Below are 18,455 nucleotides of genomic sequence, written 5' to 3'. Positions count from 1 at the left end.
TCGGGTCCTAAACTTCCAAAGCCATTTTGAGGCCCTAATTGGCCCTTTTTTGGGGACACAAGAAAATATGAATCATAAATCCATCCATGTGTTGAGGTCAAAAGTTCTTCTCCTCTAATAAATATTTCTAATGGGTTATCACATGTGCCAAACAAAGATCGTATGTTAAAGTTATGACCTTGGGAAGTTGACATTCCTACTAACCCCATCGAGGCCCACAAGATTTTGGCACTTCATCTCCTAGGTTTAGGTTTTTGGATGTTTAGGTTTCTCATTATTTATTCATGATAAAAAGTCCTGAGAGCCTCATGGTAACTCAATTCAGAAGGCATGTAGTTGTCACGTCTCTTCTCAAATATAAGATATTATTGCATGAGCTAGTTTGTTTTCATTCTGCATGCAAACAATTTTTAGCATTTGTTATTTATTAATTGAAGTTCCATTTTGTTGTATCTTTGTCTTGTTGTTTAAATCTATATTTCATTTAATTCCTTCATAAATTTGGATCACCTATGATCTATGGGCTGCAATTAATATCATAGAATAGAAAGTGATTCGGTGTTCTATTAAGATGCTTTGTGGTGAAAAGACCACTCTTTCTAAACCTGTGGGCAAAAATACAACCATACTAGCCACACTAAGTGTTGGTGTGGCCTAGGCTGAGTGTGATCCTTGAGTGATTTTGATGGGAATTGGCTTAAATGTTACTGGATAGAGGTTACTCAACCCATAGATTATCCAAAATTTTCCTAACAATCACTGATCTTTATTCTTTTGTTGTCCATGAAAAGTTTTATTTTCTTCAAATACTTTGTCCACGTAGTGTTGTGAGTTGGGAAAAGAGAATGGATTCCCGATGATGTATTTCGTGAAAATGAGAGAGAGAGAGAGATTAAATTGGTAAACAAATACTTTGAGAGTTGACGGGTACAATGGGGATGTATGGAAACTCTAACATATTGTAAACCTCATGAGTTGTCCATATTTCCATTGGATAACTTTGTATGAGCAAATTGATACTTAGGTTTTAAGTTTCAATAAATTTATTTAACAATTTGAATAAAAGAATAATTTAAACAATGATGTGATTAAAGTTTTAATAAAGTTATTTAACAATTTCCCAACGCCTTCTTGTCATCTCCATATACCATGTCCCCACCCACTCAAACTTCCAATTCTACATCTACATTCTATTTTAGACATGATTGAAGACAACCCATAATGATTTTTCCAATTCTTTTCCATATCTCATTCCTGCAAGACCACAACCCACCCTATTCTTGTAATACACATGAAAAAATGAAAAATCTACATCTCTTAGGTGATTTAAGATAGGCAAGAAAATGGAGTTCTAAGTCTACCTATATAGCAGCATTCACATACAAAAATCACATTAAAACAAGGAGAAATCTTTTCCAAATATTGATGCAGGAGAATCTAACCTAGGTCAATTGTTTATTAGAGGAGTTAGTTTAAAAATCTAGGATTTAATTATTTATTGTATTTTCCTATAGTTTTTAAGAGAGAATGATTATTATTGTAAATAGGAGAAGATTCGAGAGTAATGTGGAAGGTTTGAGAGGATTATGGATTAGTTAGCTCTTATCTAGGGATAAGGATTTGGATGAGATATTTTAGGGATCAAGAGAGATATTGTTGGAGTTTTTTAAGGGATGTAGAACCTACTTGGGTTCTAATCCATTTGTATAAATTGAGTAGAACCATGAGGCATGAGAGAGAGGGAGAAGTGTGTAAGTGAGTGAGAGGCCATGATTTCTCTTGTAAATATTTTCTTTAATTAATATTCTCATATTTTTATGTGCATACTTAGTGTGTGGATTTCAGTTTAGTTTTTATGGAATGTGGAGAAAAATACCAGGGTTGCGTGCCCATGTTGGAAATTAGACCAAGTATTGTATATATTTGAAAGAAATACATTTTTATGTGCATGTAGTGAAGTGTGAACAGTGAAATTGTTTGAATGATCGAGGGATGGTTTGATGTTTGTGTATTCGGGAGTGTTGTGTGCACATTGTGTGAAAGGGTGTGTAATGAATTTAGTGAGCTTAAGTGTATGCACATTGAGCAACAACACATTGTACGCATAGACTGTGTACAAATGACATTGCATTGTATCAATCATTGTTTTGGCTATAATGGAATGTGCATGATCTATGTGAATAGAAAGGAGAGAAACTATGCTTGATGTTGTGGCATATCAAAGCTAGTGCGCATGGTGCCATAGATAGTGTGATTGACAGAGAAATGTATGCAAAGATCTAATGTTAGGAAGGTTATTTTGAAGCCCATGTACACAGAGGAGAAGTTTGAATGCACATGGAATCCTTTACTGAGGTCAATCTAAACCATAGATAAAGATAAAGAGATAGAGTGTGATTTGTTGGGTTGTTGCAGAGATCGTGAGACCTAAGATTAGGTGTTTGTGCAATGTGTCTTGGTAGATCTTATGCATAAGGAGTGTGACCTTATGAGAGTCACAGATTGCCAATTATAGAGCGGAAAACAGAAATGTCATGCCATTAAACAGATGGGTTGCACCAGGAATAGAAAGGTTGCACAACAACATATGGGTCGCGTCGTGGGTTGTGCCTGAGATAGAAAGGTTGCGCAACAGTGGATGGGTCACATCGTGGGTTGCGCCTGAGACAGAAAGGTCGCACAATAACAGATGGGTTGCGTCGTGGGTCGTGCCAAGAGCAGAAAGGTCGCACTGAGACAGAAGTGTCACGCCTGAGATATAAATGTTGCTCCATGGGTCATGCAAGTGACAGAAGGGTCCCACTAGCATTGCAGAAGCGTAGAGCCAGTTCAGAATTTCCTTTGATCGACTTTTAGGAGTTCATGTTCTCACCTTCAACATTCCCCCACATCAAGCTGCACTGAAGGTAAACGAGCACATGGGTTTCGAGCAATAGAGGGTTGACATACTCATATGTTTCCTTAATCATGCTTAGGTATTCTGTATAGCGCAAAAATTTGAACACCAATCCTTCCTTGTTTATGTATAACTGATATGAGCGCAGTTTTAATCAGAGAGTGAGGGATAGGAAGGGTTGAAATATCTTTGTTAAGACTTGTAGTATAGTCTTAGTGTTTTAAGGCTACCGATTGTGGAGCATAGGCCTGGTAGGTCATCATTTTGGTATCAGAGGAAGTAAAAGCTCTTTGCGGAAAACTAGAACAGAGTTATGCTCTTGAAGTTGTATATGCAGATACAATTATGATTGTAGGAAGAAGCTTTCAGAGAATCAGAGGTGCAGTAGAAGCAAAGCAGAAAAGAAGAGGAATCATATTTGGAATCTGATTGAGGTAAATATTGTTCTGTTATTGAATTTGGAAGACTGATGATTGCATGATTTAAGCTTGAAGAAACAGTAAAGAGAGATGGAAGGAAAATATACTTTGAGAGAAAGTAGATCAGATTTTCCATAAAGACAGATTGAGAAGATTGTTCTGAGGTATAAAGAGCATTGATGACTGCAACAATAAAAGTAGAATCAACAGAAGAGGAAACTACAGTAGCAACATATGCAACAATATTGGATAGTGAGGTATGGTATTCTTATTAATTATTGATGAATTACTGATTACAAGTAACAATATGAGGATGTTTTAATGATTGTAGCCAGAAAAATAAAGTTTTGATGATGATGAACCTATCCAACTAGAGGTTGGAAGAAAGGAGAGAGGTGACTGAGTGCAAAAGAGTAGAGAAGCTCTAGAAGGTTCAAGAGAGTGAACCAAGAGAGAGAATACCCAGGAAGAGATCAATCTTAGAAAGGAAGTTTGTTAGGGTATTTAGTAGCAAAGGAGAATTGCAGATCACTAAGATGAGCATGGATGAGCTCATGAGAAAAATGACCATGGAGGATCATAGAAAAGGTTCAAATAAATTCCATAAAGCTAAGATGAGTAATGAAGAGCGTGAGATAAGTCTTGCAATGATAAGAGAATAGTTGTATATGCTAAAGAAATGGCTACAAGAGAAAGAGAATGAATACCAAAGATATGGATGGAGAATGAGGAAACGGGTCAAATGGAACCTATTGCAAAAGAAATGGAATGCCAAGTTGATAAACAAGTTTAGAGAACTTGAACAAAGACATATTTCTTTGTTGGAGAAGGAGAGACTCAAAGGAATTGAGTCACAACCAAGAAAATTTTCTAAAACCTAGAAAGTCCATTATGAAACATTGGTGCTTGAAGCATCAAACGAGGTCAAAAGGTCTTGTATTTTCAAAACCGATAGCTTGTTTATGTATGCAGGTACAGTACCAAATGATGATTTTCTTTCTAAGAAGGAGAAGAAAACTATGACAACTAATGATCATAGCAAAGATCTAGAAAGAAATTATGGCAAAGAAGAAGTTCTTTGTGAACCTGAAGGAAATTGGGATGATTGTTTTCCATTCCATGAAGTTGGGTTTTCAGCTCAATTAGAGAAGGAAACAAAGGTAAAGGATGATCACAATGTGAACCAGAACAAAGAAGAATCTTTGGAGAGAATGGAAAAGATGCTGGAAGATATTTGATGTTTGAAACATCAAATGAGGCTAGAGAGCCTTATATTTTAAAACCTGATAATTTGTGTAAAGATTTTGGTATAGGTGCTGGAAAACCATCTACATCTGATATGAAGACAGAGGAAGAAGAACAAAATATTAATTTAGTTCTAAGCACAGATGAAGAAAAGCATTCATATGCTATGCTTGAGAGGTATTATGCTAAAATAGATTTGCTAGAAAGATTGCTGGAAGAATCTGAGTCAAAGAAAGAACCTCAAATTGTAGGACCACACAACAGTGGTACAAATGAAGATAATCTGTAGAAAATTATGAGCAACAATAACTTTAAAATTATTTTAAATCTGCAGGTAAGAAGACATTTTAATGTCTTAAGTTTTTATGAAATGAAGTATGATGAAGATGAAAATAAGAATTTTGAAATTCTTATAAGTAATTTTCAACAAAATGAGTATTATTTAAATGTTGAAATTGAGAAATTAAAGAAGCTGATGATGAAAGTACCCAGCAAAAGGTACATGAATGTGAAGAAGATAAACAATAGCAGAAAGAAAATGATGATAAAATAATTGATCAGTGGGATGAAAGGAAGGCTGCAACATAAAATTTGGTGACCAGGAGAAAGAAAAATGAGAGGAACAAAAACACAATAGCATGAAGAAGAAAGGCTGAAGGACCAACAAAAAAACAAAGTTTGGGATCCTGGAGGTAGCAAGTAATTAAGACTTGTAGCTATCACATTACTACAGAAAAGTGATAGACCTCATAGACATGAGTCTATGAATTATTTTTCTACTTTGGGAGTCTGATGCAGAAGCATCTAACCTAGGTCAATTGTTTATTAGAGGAGTTAGTTTAGAAATCTAGGATTTAATTATTTATTGTATTTTCCTATGGTTTTTAAGAGAAAATGATTATTATTATAAATAGTAGAAGATTCGAGAGTATTGTGGAAGGATTGAGAGGATTATGAATTAATTAGCTCTTATCTAGGGATAAGGATTTGGATGAGAGATTTTAGGGATCAAGAGAGATATCGTTGGAGTTTGTTAAGGGATCTAGAACCTACTTGGGTTCTAATCCATTTGTATAAATTAAGGAGAACTGTGAGGCATGAGAGAGAGGGAGAAGTGTGTAAGTGAGTGAGAGGCCATGAATAGGCCATGATTTCTCTTGTAAATATTTTATTTAATTAATTATTCTCATATTTTTATGTGCATACTTAGTGTGTGGATTTCAATTCAGTTTTTATGGAATGTGGAGAAAAAGGCTAGGGTTGCATGCCCATGTTGGAAATCAGGCCAAGTATTGTATATATTTGAAACTGGTTAATGAAATACATTTTTATGTGCATGTGGTGAAGTGTGAACAGTGAAATTGTTTGAGGAGTGATTGAAGGATGGTTTGATGTTTGTGTATTCGAGAGTGTTGTGTGCACATTGTGTGAAAGGGTGTGTAATGAATTTAGTGAGCTTAAGTGTGTGCACATTGAGCAACAACACATTGTATGCATAGACTATGTCTAAATGGCATTCCATTGTATCAATCATTGTTTTGGTTATAATGGAGTGTGCATGAGCTATGTGAATAGAAAGGAGAGAAACTATGTTTGATTTTGTGGCATATCAAAGCTAGTGCACATGGTGCCATAGATAGTGTGATTGGCAGAGAAATGTATGCAAAGATCTAATGTTAGGAAGGGCATTTTGAAGCCCATGTACATAGAGGAGAAGTTTGAATGTGCATGGAATCCTTTACTAAGGTTGATCTAAACCATAGATAAAGATAAAGAGATAGAGTGTGATTTGGTGGGTTGTTGCAGAGATCGTGAGACCTGAGATCAAGTGTTTGTGCAGTGTGTCATGGTAGATCTTATGCATAAGGAGTGTGACCTTATCAGAGTCGCAAATTGCCAATTATAGATCGGAAAATAGAAAGGTCGCACCATTAAACATATGGGTCATGCTGTGGGTCGCGCCAAGAACAGAAAGGTCGCACAACAGCAGATGGGTCACGTCGTGGGTCGCGCAACAGCAGATGGGTCGCGCTGAGATAGAAGAGTCGCGCCTGAGATAGAAAGGTTGTGCCATGGGTCGTGCAAGTGACAGAAGGGTCACACCAGCATTGTAGAAGCATAGCACCAGTTTAGAATTGTCTTTGATCAAATTTTAGGAGTTCATGTTCTCACCTTCAACATTCCCCCACATCAAGTTGCACTGAAGGTAAATGAACACATGGGTTTTGAGCAATAGAGGGTCGACATACTCATATGTTTCCTTAATCACACTTAGGTATTATGTATAGTGAAAAACTCTAAAAACCAATCCTTCCTTGTTTATGTATAACTGATATGAGTGCTATTTTAATCAGAGAGTAAGGAATAGGAAGGGTTGAAGTCTCTTTGTTAAGACTTGCAGTATAATCTTAGTGTTTTAAGTCTATGGATTGTGGAGCATAGGCTTGGTAGCTCATCAAATATTTTGGAGATATTTAGGTCACTAATTTTCCAAAAAGAAGAGCGCATGTAAATAAAATCCAGAAATATTGGTTTTCTGTTGGAATAAACGAGACTGTGACATTCAAGCAATGATGGTAAATATCCATTTTTATGCAAAAGTAAGAAAAAAATACCGCATTTCAATAAAATCATTGATACCCTATTGGCGTAAAATTAGTCACCACTCGGCTGAAAATTAACGCAATCACACAAAATTAATAAAAAAGATTCTTAATGCAATCACATAAAATTAATCAAAAAACATTCTCACAAATCTTTGGAGATATTCCCATTGGCTAATTTCTAAAAAATAAGATCCCATTATGATAAATTAAATCTTCCCATCTGTTAAAATAATTTTATTTCTTTCTTTCTTTAATAAATGAAACTGAATACCGATTTTCTTGTCAAATTTAAAAAAAAAATTACAAATTTTGGTCAAAGTAATCACAAAGTATTGGTTGCACAAGACTGCACTAGCATACAATTAATCAAAAGGAAATCTCTCCGCCTATGATTAAACGAGAGTCTCTTTTAAACATTGAAGCTAATATGACCTAAATAGATTTAAAAAATCTGATACTCCATAAAATGAATCGAAAAGCTCATAAGTTTAGTTAAAAAACTCATTTCCACTAACTACAACGTTTAAATTTAAAATACGGTGCTTAAAATAAAAACAATTTAAATTAAATTAAATAAAAAACTTCAAAATCATCTTCAAAGTGTATTTTAGTAAATTTCTATGTTTCTTTTTTATATTTTGTTAGACCAACATTAATTCTACGAATAACTTGTTTAATTTTCATTAAGATAACATATGCCTATATACAAGGAGAGGGATACTATTGGGTTTCATATCCCAATGTCTCTTTGTCTTCCAAATTCTCTTATTTTTCTATTTACAATATTTACATAGGATTCCTAATCCTAAAGATTAGGTGTTCAACATTCCCTCCCTTAATCTGAAGTGATTTTGGTGAGTCCAAGCATCATTCTGAATATTTCAAAATTTTCCCTTCCAAGCGCTTTGGTGAAGATGTCTACAATCTGCTCATTTGTGGAACAATGTCGTAGGTAGATTGTTTTGGCTTCAACATGATGCCGAATCGGATGGTATTTTGTATTGATATTCATTTTTCGATCATGGAACTTTAGGTTCTTGGCCAACTTTATTGCAAAAGTGTTGTCAATCAAAAGACGAGTTGAATGTATTTGTTTTTCCTTCAAATCTTCTAGAATTTTCCTGAGCTACACAATTTCCTTTGTTGCTTCAGCTGCTGCCACATATTCTGCTTTAGTTGTGGAATCTGTTCAAACTGATTGTTTGCGTGACCTTAAGGAGATAGCTCCTGATCCAAGAATCATAACATAACCTAAACTAGATACTCTAGTTTCCTTATCTCCATCGAAATCTAAATCAGAGTATCCAATCAAGCTGAAGTCATCCACCTGTGTATACTTGAGTCCAAAGTCTTAAGTCCCCTTCAAGTACTTTAGAACTCTTTTTGCAGTAGACCAGTGACCCTCACAAGGCTTTCGCATAAACATGGAGAGGATTCCAACATCAAATGAAATGTTCTCTCTGGTAGTAGTCAGGTAGTTGAGACTTCCTACGAGTTGTATGTACTTTGTTACATCCTAAAATTCTTTTCCTTCATTAGATGTGAGCTTTAAGTTCTGTTCCATTGGAGTAGTCAAAGGATTGCACTTAACCATGCCAAAAATATTCAACAAATCTCCAATGTACTTCTTCTGAGAGAGGAATATAAATTTTGGATGTTGAGTGAATTCAATACCAAGATAGTAGTGAACATAGCCGAAATATGTCATTTCAAAACTTTTCCTCGGTTCTTTCTTTATGGATGCAATGTAGCTCTCATTATTCCCTTTCATCAAAAGATCATCTACATACACCAGAAGATATACAACTATTTTTCCAACTTTCTTGACAAACAAAGTTGCTTAATCAAGATCATAATGTTTGAAATTGAGTTTCAGAAGATTCTAAGTCAATTTATTGTACCAGGCTCACGGTGCTTGCTTGAGGCCATACAAGGATTTTACAAGATTGCATACTTTGTATTCTTGACCCTTCACAACAAATCCTTCTAGTTGGGACATAAAAACATTCTCTTTCAGATATCCATTCAAGAAAGAAATTTTTACATCCATTTGATGGACTTTCCAACCGTTTTGAGCTGCCAAGGCAAAGAGTGTCTAGATGGTAGCCCATTTTGTTGTGGGGGAAAAATTCTCCTCATAATGAACCCATTCCTTCTGTGCAGAACCTTTTCCACAAGCCTAGCTTTGTGCTTGTCAAGTGAGCCATCTGCTTTATACTTGTTTTTGAAGACCCACTTGCAGTCGATTGGTTTGGTTCCTAATGAAGGATCAAGTTGATTGGTTTGGTTCCCAATGGAGGATTAACCATCTTCTAGCTTCCAGGCACCATTCTTTATCAAAGAATCATATTCTTTTTGCATCAATTCTTTCTAATCATCATGAGAAGCAACTTCTTTGAAGGAATTTGGTCGGAAATTTGTCAACAAATTCAATTCACAATCATAAGAAAAATCCATATCAACACGTGAATCAGAATCGTTTACACCACCTCCATTATGCTTGGTTGAGCTTCTTGTTCCTCTATTTCCAACCTCATCAGGACAAACATATTCAAGTGCCTTTGTCAGTCATTTTGGAGGACCTTTCTAAGATGGCCGAGGATGCTCAGTTGACTAAGATGGGGCTAAATCAAGATTTAGTCTCCTAACTCTGTCAATCACATCACTCAAAGTGTTATCAGTGGCTGGAGATTCATGTGGGGGAGAGAGTGCTTTAGAAGAAGATTCCACAAATTGATCTAGTATAGGAATCCCCACTTCAAGATGTGGAATCTCATTATAAAACCCTTGAAGAGAATTTGCATGACCGAATCTATCCAAATGATTAAGTTGTCACTCAACAACCTTTTCAGTCTTGGAAGATTCAAGAAATATCACATATCTAGATATTATAAACTTCTTATTCACTTCATCATAGAAGCAATATGCTTTGGAGGTATTTGATTACCCCAAGAAGATACATTTGTGACTCCTTGCATTGGATTTGTTTTTCTGTTCCTTCGGTGTCAAGGAATAACAGGTTGAACCAAAAGCCCTGAGATGCCTCACCGAAGGAATGTGGCCATACCACATTTCATAGGGAGTCTTCTTTTTGATAGCATTAAATGGACACATATTCTTTATATACACAGAACATAGAACTGCATCAGTCTAAAACGTTAGTTTAGCATTCTTGAAAAACACCATGGAATGTACCATATTTAAGATTGTCTTGTTCATTCTTTCAGCTACTTCATTCTGTTGGGGATTATAAGGCATGGTTGTTTGATGTTTGATCCCATGTTGACGAAGATAGTTTTAAAATTCATTTGATGTATATTCTTTTCCATTATCTATACGAATATATCCAATATGAGAGTGTGCATCATTTTTCAATCCATGCATGAAAATTCTTGAATGTTTCAAAAGCTTCAGATTTGTTCTTCCATAAATAAACCCAACACATTTTGGTGTAGTCATCAATAAATTTCATCATATATTTATTACCATTTGCAGAAGGAACATGAATTGGGTCACATAAATCATAATGAATGAGTTCAAGTTTTCTATGTGCTCTGGAATGAGAATCATGAAAATATTGTTTGTTGTGCTTTCCTAAGATACAAGCATCACATTGCTTAAGTTTCATAGGAATAGTTGGAAAAACAGTATCACCATTTTTCTTCAACAAATGAAGGTTCTCATAGTTTAAGTGTCCAAATATAGCATGCCATAAAATACTTGATGGAAATGTAACTTCATCTTAGTGAGAACTGTATGAAAAGCTTTGTTCATGAACAACGGTTCATTGCAACTTCAAAAGTCTTTCTTCTTCTATCCCAATCATGACAAGTGAGTAATCTGATTCTTTTCTGACCTCAACTTTTCATTCAAATATGTGAATGGAGTGTCCTTGTTGGCGGATGTGGACCAAAGACAAAAAGTTTCTCCTCAACTCTGGGAGGTATAAAACATCGTGTGGACGAAATTTTGGAAGACCAGGTAGTTTGAGTATGATGGTGCCAAGCCCTGATGGCTTGAGTTTTAACTTGCTTGCAAAGTATACTGCTTCATCAACATTATCAGTGAATTCTTCCAAGAAATCTCTTCTGAAAGTCATGTGGAAAGTTGCTCCTAAATCAAGAAACCAGGTATATTTCTGTGAAGAAAGTGAAGCATTGAATAAGTCTTCAGTTACTCCAATGTTTCAATGTGCCAGAACATAATGAGGGGACTCAGGTGCTTTTCCTTTCCCTTTGTCGGGTGTTTTACCTTTTCCTTCATTTCTTTCCTACTCAATTATGTCCCAAGGAAGCTTACATGTGGAAACACCATATCCATCTCTATTGTATCGTATGCAATGAATATCAGACCTTTCTCCTTGGAAATGTCTTCCCCCCTTGCCTCTAAAATTATTCCTTCCTCTTCCTCTTCGGCCACCTCTTCCTCTAGAAGAATATTGTGCATGATTCTTCTCTTTTTATGCAAGGAACAAAACTTCTCCATTAGCCCGAGGAATTGTATTCTTCCTAAAAGGCTTCTCTCTCTCAACAAACTTCTTCTCAATGGATTCAAAGATAATCTCCTTAAGAGTTCCACTTGCTTGCAATGGCTCAAGATAATGTGAATAGGAAGGATATAATTCCTTGACATAAGCTATGAGAGGAGTATCTATTTCAACGCAAGTGGATTTTATGTCATGAATAATGGATCTTACTTTTGATGTTAAGACAAAAGGGTCATAATTTTTTAATTCAAGATTGAACAACTTAATCATTAATTGAACAACTTCAAGTTCAGAGTGTGAGTCATACGATTCCTTCAACTTATTTAAGGCTTCAAAGGCATTTGAAAATGGAAAAACATGACAACTCACCTCTTCATTTACAGACGCTGCAATCAAGGCATAATCCGTCTTGTTCTTGTTTTCCCAAATGACAAGCTCATTATTTGAGGTAGGTTTTTCAGGTGCATTGTCTCCATCTCCTTCATAAATTCCTTTCCAAATTTCATTAAAAATGAGGGTGTGTTTTATTTTCCTGGACCAACGTATTCAGCTAGAGATTAACTCACAAATCCATACAGTCATTGCAGAGATAATTCAACAATGCATTGAATGCAGAGAATGGTTTGTCCAAATGCAGAGATTTGACAAAGAACATAGGGTAGGAAACTAAAAGGAGTTATGATGAAGAAAACTAATTTTGGGGGCTTTCTTTGATACCATGTCAGGGCGAATAACTTGTTTCATTTTCATTAAGATAGCATATGACTATATACAAGGAGACTGAGACTATTGAGTTTCATATCTCAATGTCTCTTCATCTTCCAACTTCTCTTATTTTTCTATTTACAATATTTATGTAGGATTCCTAATCCCAAAGATTAGGTGTTCAACATATTTTTTATAAATTTTTGTTTTTATTTTGGGTTTCACAATGTTAGGCCCCTATAATACTAGTGATTCCCCCATTACTATTGACATTATATCCCTTATTGTTATTATTGTTCCCCTATTGTCCCCATATTGTTATTAGTATGGCCCATAGAAACCCACTATTGTTATTTTTGTGCCCTTATGTTATTATTGTTATGTTAGCTTGATTATATTGTGACCCCTTAGACTCCTATATATAGAAGGGAGGTTTAGTCATTTGTATCATCCAAGAATTGTTTGTTTGTGTAAGTAAAGGAGGTTGCCCCCTTGAAGAGGCTGAATTCTAAGGCGTTGATCTATCTTTTCTATCTTTTTGTGAGCTGATTTCCTAACATTTGGTATTATAGCTTTGGATTCTAGGGTTTCGCTGCTCCAAGCAGGTCATCGTGGCATTTTTGATATAATGTTTTTTCTATGACGTTTCAAAAGCTGCAAAAAACACCCATTTGAGGCGAACTCATTCTGAACTTCGGGTCCAAATTTCAAAGATTGTCTCGCTATATTTGTGGAGATATGATTTGAGGGCATTAGGGTTTTGTAGACTCTCGAATTACATTACAAACAAGTGACCTGGGGAAAATTGTCATAACTTTTTTTTTGAGCATCAGATTGAAATTTTGTAAGAAGTTTCAGAAAGAGGATGGACTTTAGTTTCTGTGTATCAGTTTAAGGTACTAAGGTTGAAACAGTGACATGTGGTACATCGTACAAGTTCGCTCTACTGAACTAGTCTATAATCAGGTCACCGTGGGAGATTTGGCATAACTCTTCCTTGGAGAATCCAATATTGATCAGACATGTGGGGTTATAAATAGGACTCAAAGGGCTACCATAGGACGAGATTTCAGATATTCGAGATCCGCAGTTACAAAGATAAAATAGATTCATTATCGAGCTCTTAGAAAGTGAAAAAAAAGGTGTGTAGCTTTTTTTAATTTTGCATAAGATTGGTTTGAAAAATTAGTTTGAAGGAATTCAAAGGGAATAGTGAAGAATTATTAGCATTAATTGATGCCCCGAAGAAAGAAAATGGAAACACCTAGTAAGCAACCTGAAAGCTCTAGCATGACTCGTGAAGAAGAGGAAGAAATGTAACATGATATATCAAAATTACAAGACCAAGTACAAAAAATTTCACTCTTACTAAAGGTAAATGAAGCCAAGATGAATGGCGTGGAAGCTAAGATGAATGGAATGGACACTAAGATGAATGGCATGGATGATAAGATGGAAGAATTGAAGATAAATTTGAATAATTTGCTACAAGAAATGGTCACTAATGGTGAAAGGGTAGTAAAGGAAACTCATGATGAGAACAAAAGAAATGTTAATCATGATTTCATAGACTCTAATGTTGGATTGAAGACCCACCATGTTCCAAAAATCGATATGAGGAAGTTTGATGGCAAGGATCCTGGAACATGGATACTACAGATGGAGCAATTTTTTGATCTCCATAATGTGCAAAACACACAAAAGGTACGTATTGCAACTTTATATTTGGAACCAAATCAGTTTGTATGGTATCGATGGCTTTTCTCTCATAAACAAATTGTCACTTGGGCAATTTTTATGGAAGAAATGATAACACATTATGAGGATACAAAAAGCAACACCTTTTTTAGCCAATTGATAAATCTCAAACAAAAGGGTTCAATGATGGAGCACATTGAGGACTTCCAAAAATTGAACATAAGGGTAAAAGATATTCCAGAGGAGCATAGGATTGATGTGTTCATAGGGACTTTAAAGGATAATATCCAACATGAGGTTCACCTTTGGGAACCTGATTCATTGGAGAAGGCATTCGGGTTAGCAAGAAAAATGGAAAGCAAAATTATGGCAACCAGGAAGCCTACCACTCACAACTATAAAGATGGAAGTGTTGTTTCCCCTAGCCTTCCACAACATACAAGGTTTACACCACAACAATTGGAAGAAAAAAGAGCAAAAAGGCTTTGTTACGGTTGTGATAGCAAATAGACTAAAGGTCATAAGTGTGTTGAGAAGAAATTATTCTACATAGATTGTGAAGAGGAGGAAGAAAAGGAACAAGAAATGCCTAAAGAAGAGGATATACTCCAGGAACAAACCCTAGATAAAGTAGAAATGAATCTGATCATATCTTGTAATGCATTGGCTAGAATTACCACTCGTTAAACTATCAAGATAGAAGGACATATCAAGAAGAAAAAGGTAATAGTGTTGATTGATTCAGGAAGTACCCATAATTTTATACATTGTAAGATAGCAAAGGAATTGAATTGCTTCCTATATCCAGCACTAGAGTGTCAAGTGATGGTTGCAAGTGGAGGAACCATAAATTTCTCAGGAAAGTTCCATAATATCAAGCTATCCATGGGAGAATATGTATTGAATAGACCAATTCTTTCCATTCCAATGGGTGGTGCTGACGTTGTACTAGGAGTCCAATGGCTACAATCCTTGTGTACAATAGATTTTAATTTTCATGAATTTTTTTGTGGAAGGAAAGGAATTTGAATTAAGGGGTATTGCAGGGAAACCAGGAAAGGTAGTAAGCTCTAACGGTATGACAAAGCTTCTAAATAAGGAACAACGAGGTGTAATTGCACAATTATGTTCGCTAGAGGTTCCCACATCGAAATCATCTATTTCTCCAGATCTCCAAAAAGTCTTGGACAATCATTCCAAGGTATTTGAGACTCCCAAAGGTCTCCCACCTATTCGTGATCATGATCATGCTATTCATTTGATTCCAGGAAGTTTTCCTCCAAACATCAGGCTGTACAGATATCCCTATTCCCAAAAGAGTGAAATTGAACGTATGGTTGTAGAAATGCTGGAGGTTGGTATAATTCAACCTAGTTAAAGTTCTTTCTCTGCTCTAGTAGTATTGGTGCACAAGAAGGATGGATCATGGCGCATGTGTCCAGATTATAGGGAGCTCAACAAGCTCACTACTAAAGATAAATTTCCCATTCCTGTCATTGATGAATTATTGGATGAATTTCATGGATCAATTTACTTCAACAAGTTGGATCTTTGTTCAGGATATCATCAAATCAAAATGAAGACGGAAGACATTCCGAAAACAACATTTAGAACTCATGAGGGTCATTATGAATTTTTGGTCATGCCTTTTGGCCTTACCAATGCACCTTATACATTTCAAGGTTTGATGAATTCCATTTTCAAACCCTTCCTTAGAAAATTTGTGTTAGTATTTTCTGATGATATACTAATCTACAACAAGTCTTGGAAGGATCATGTTGAACATGTTGACATGGTGTTCAAACTATTGGAGGAGAAACAATTATATGCAAAAAGCTCCAAATGTTTCTTTGGAGTACAAGAGGTGAAATATCTGGGTCATATTGTATCTCATGAAGGTGTTAAGGTAGACCCTAGCAAATTTAAAGCCATTAAGGGATGGAAAATCCCGACATCCATAAAGCATCTGTGAGGATTTCTTGGGTTGACAGGGTATTATCGCAAGTTTGTTAAGAATTATGGGAGAATAGCAGCACCTCTAAAAACATTATTGAAGAAATATGTATTTTCATGGACTCCAGAAGCAACAAAGGTCTTCAAACATCTTAAAGAGGCAATGTGCCAAGCACCAGTCTTAGCTATGCAACACTTCACAAAAACCTTTATTGTGGAATGTGATGCTTCAGGAAATGGAATTGGTGTTTTTTTAATGCAAGATAAAAGACCCATTGCTTTCAAAAGTTGTCCAATCAAGGGAAAGTATTTACACAAAGCTATTTGTGAGAAGGAAATGTTGGAAATACTACATGCACTTGAGAAATGGTGACCCTACCTAATGGGAAGACACTTCAAGGTAAAAACAGATCATGATAGTCTTAAATACTTTTTAGAACAAAGATTATTCTTTGAAGAGCAACAAAAATGGGTCACAAAGATGTTGGGTTATGACTTTGAAATCATCTACAAAAAAGGGAAGAAAAATGTTGTGGCAGACGCACTCTCAAGAAAGGATGAGGATGTGGAATAATTGTTGTGCACCATTTTTATTATCCAATCGGATTGGATAAATGAAGTAAGGGAGGAATGGAAGAATGACGAAGAAGTGTGGGCACTCATTCAAAAGTTACAACAAGATCCTAGTAAGTCTAATACATTTAAATGGAAAATGATTCACTATGGTACAAAGATAGTTTATACCTATGTAAGAATTCCCAACTCAAACAAAATGTTCTTATGGAATTGCACACTTCTCCCTTAGGAGGGCACTCTAGATTTTTAAAAACTTACCACAAGGTTAAGAAGGAATTTTTTTGGGATGGCCTTAAATCAGATATTCAAAATTTTGTGGCAGAATGTTTGGTTTTCCAACAAAATAAAGTTGAAACAATTAAGACCCTAGGTCTATTACAACCTTTATCCATTCCAAGCCAACACTGGGAGGAGGTTTCAATGGATTTTATCACATGTTTATCTAAGTCCGAAGGAAGGAGTGTCATCATGGTGGTAGTTGACAGACTTACCAAGTATGCACACTTTTGTGCATTATCACATCCATTTAAAGCCAATACAATTTCTACTACATTTATGGAAACAATTCAAAAGCTACATGGAAACCCAAAGATTATTGTAAGTGATAGAGATCCCATTTTCACTAGAAATTTTTGGACAAAATTATTTTCTTGTCTTGGTACTCAGTTAGCTTATAACTCATCTTATCATCCTCAATCTAATGGGAAAACTGAGATAGTAAAGAAATGTTTGGAAGGATATCTTCGTTGCTTTGTATCTGATAAATAGACACAATGGGTCAAATGGTTGCCTCTGGCTTAATGGTGGTATAACACTTCCTTCCATACTGTAGAAAAAATGACCCCATTTATGGCACTTTATGGATATCATCCACTATCCATCACATCATATTTAAGAGAAAATTCTAAGGTTCAAGCAATGGAACATCACATCGAGCATCAACAACAAGTTCTCCAACTCTTAAAGGATAACCTCATGTTGGCATAGAATAGAATGAAACAACAGGGAGATCAACATCACAGCGAAAGAAGTTTTGATGTAGGTGACTGGGTATTCCTACGGCTACAACCATATAAACAAATGTCCCTCAATCAAGCTAAGAAAGATAATAAATTATCACCAAAGTATTATGGTCCATACAAGGTATTGCAAAATATTGGTACTATGGCATACAAATTGGAGCTTCCTGTAGCTTCCCGAGTGCACCCAGTTTTCCATGTTTCATGTTTAAATAAGGTTATAGGTGACAAGCTCCCAGTTCAAACAATATTTCTAGAACTTGACGAGGAAGGAAAATCATATCAGAACCAAAAGAAGTCACAAAAACAAGAACTTGACAGCTACGAAATCGATCAACTTTGGAGTATCTCATCAAGTGGAAGAACTTATCCGCTGAGGATTCCACATGGGAGGATGAGAATTTTATACAGAAGCATCCATAACTAATCATATATTTTGATAAATGGTGTGGAATGTAACCATATCTCTTCTATCACATTCTTTCATCAAATATTATTTATGCAAGTGCCATATATACTTGAATGTTATATTTTCAAGTTATATTCAAATAAGTTTGAAAATATTTAATAAAAATTGTGTACGAAAAATTCTATTATATAAAGAATAATATAGTTTTTTAAGAAATGTATATATTTATGATAAAGATAAATCTAAATTTTTTTTTTTTGATTTTATTAAAATAAGACAAAGAAAAAATATAATTATGGATTAATAAGGATAATTTTAATGATAAATGCTATATAGTAATGAGAAGCACTACATAGTAGCTAGTACTTGCCTCTTAGTTTACATATAGCTAAATTCAAGTTAGAGTTAAGGTTTAGAATCCAATCAATTTAGCTTTTACTGAT

The sequence above is a fragment of the Pinus tabuliformis genome, chromosome 7 (assembly GCF_031772625.1).
Source record: "Pinus tabuliformis cultivar Carrire ecotype Pingquan chromosome 7, CPIR1, whole genome shotgun sequence".
Taxonomy (NCBI): domain Eukaryota; kingdom Viridiplantae; phylum Streptophyta; class Pinopsida; order Pinales; family Pinaceae; genus Pinus; species Pinus tabuliformis.
Note: the sequence above shows the minus strand (reverse complement) of the source record.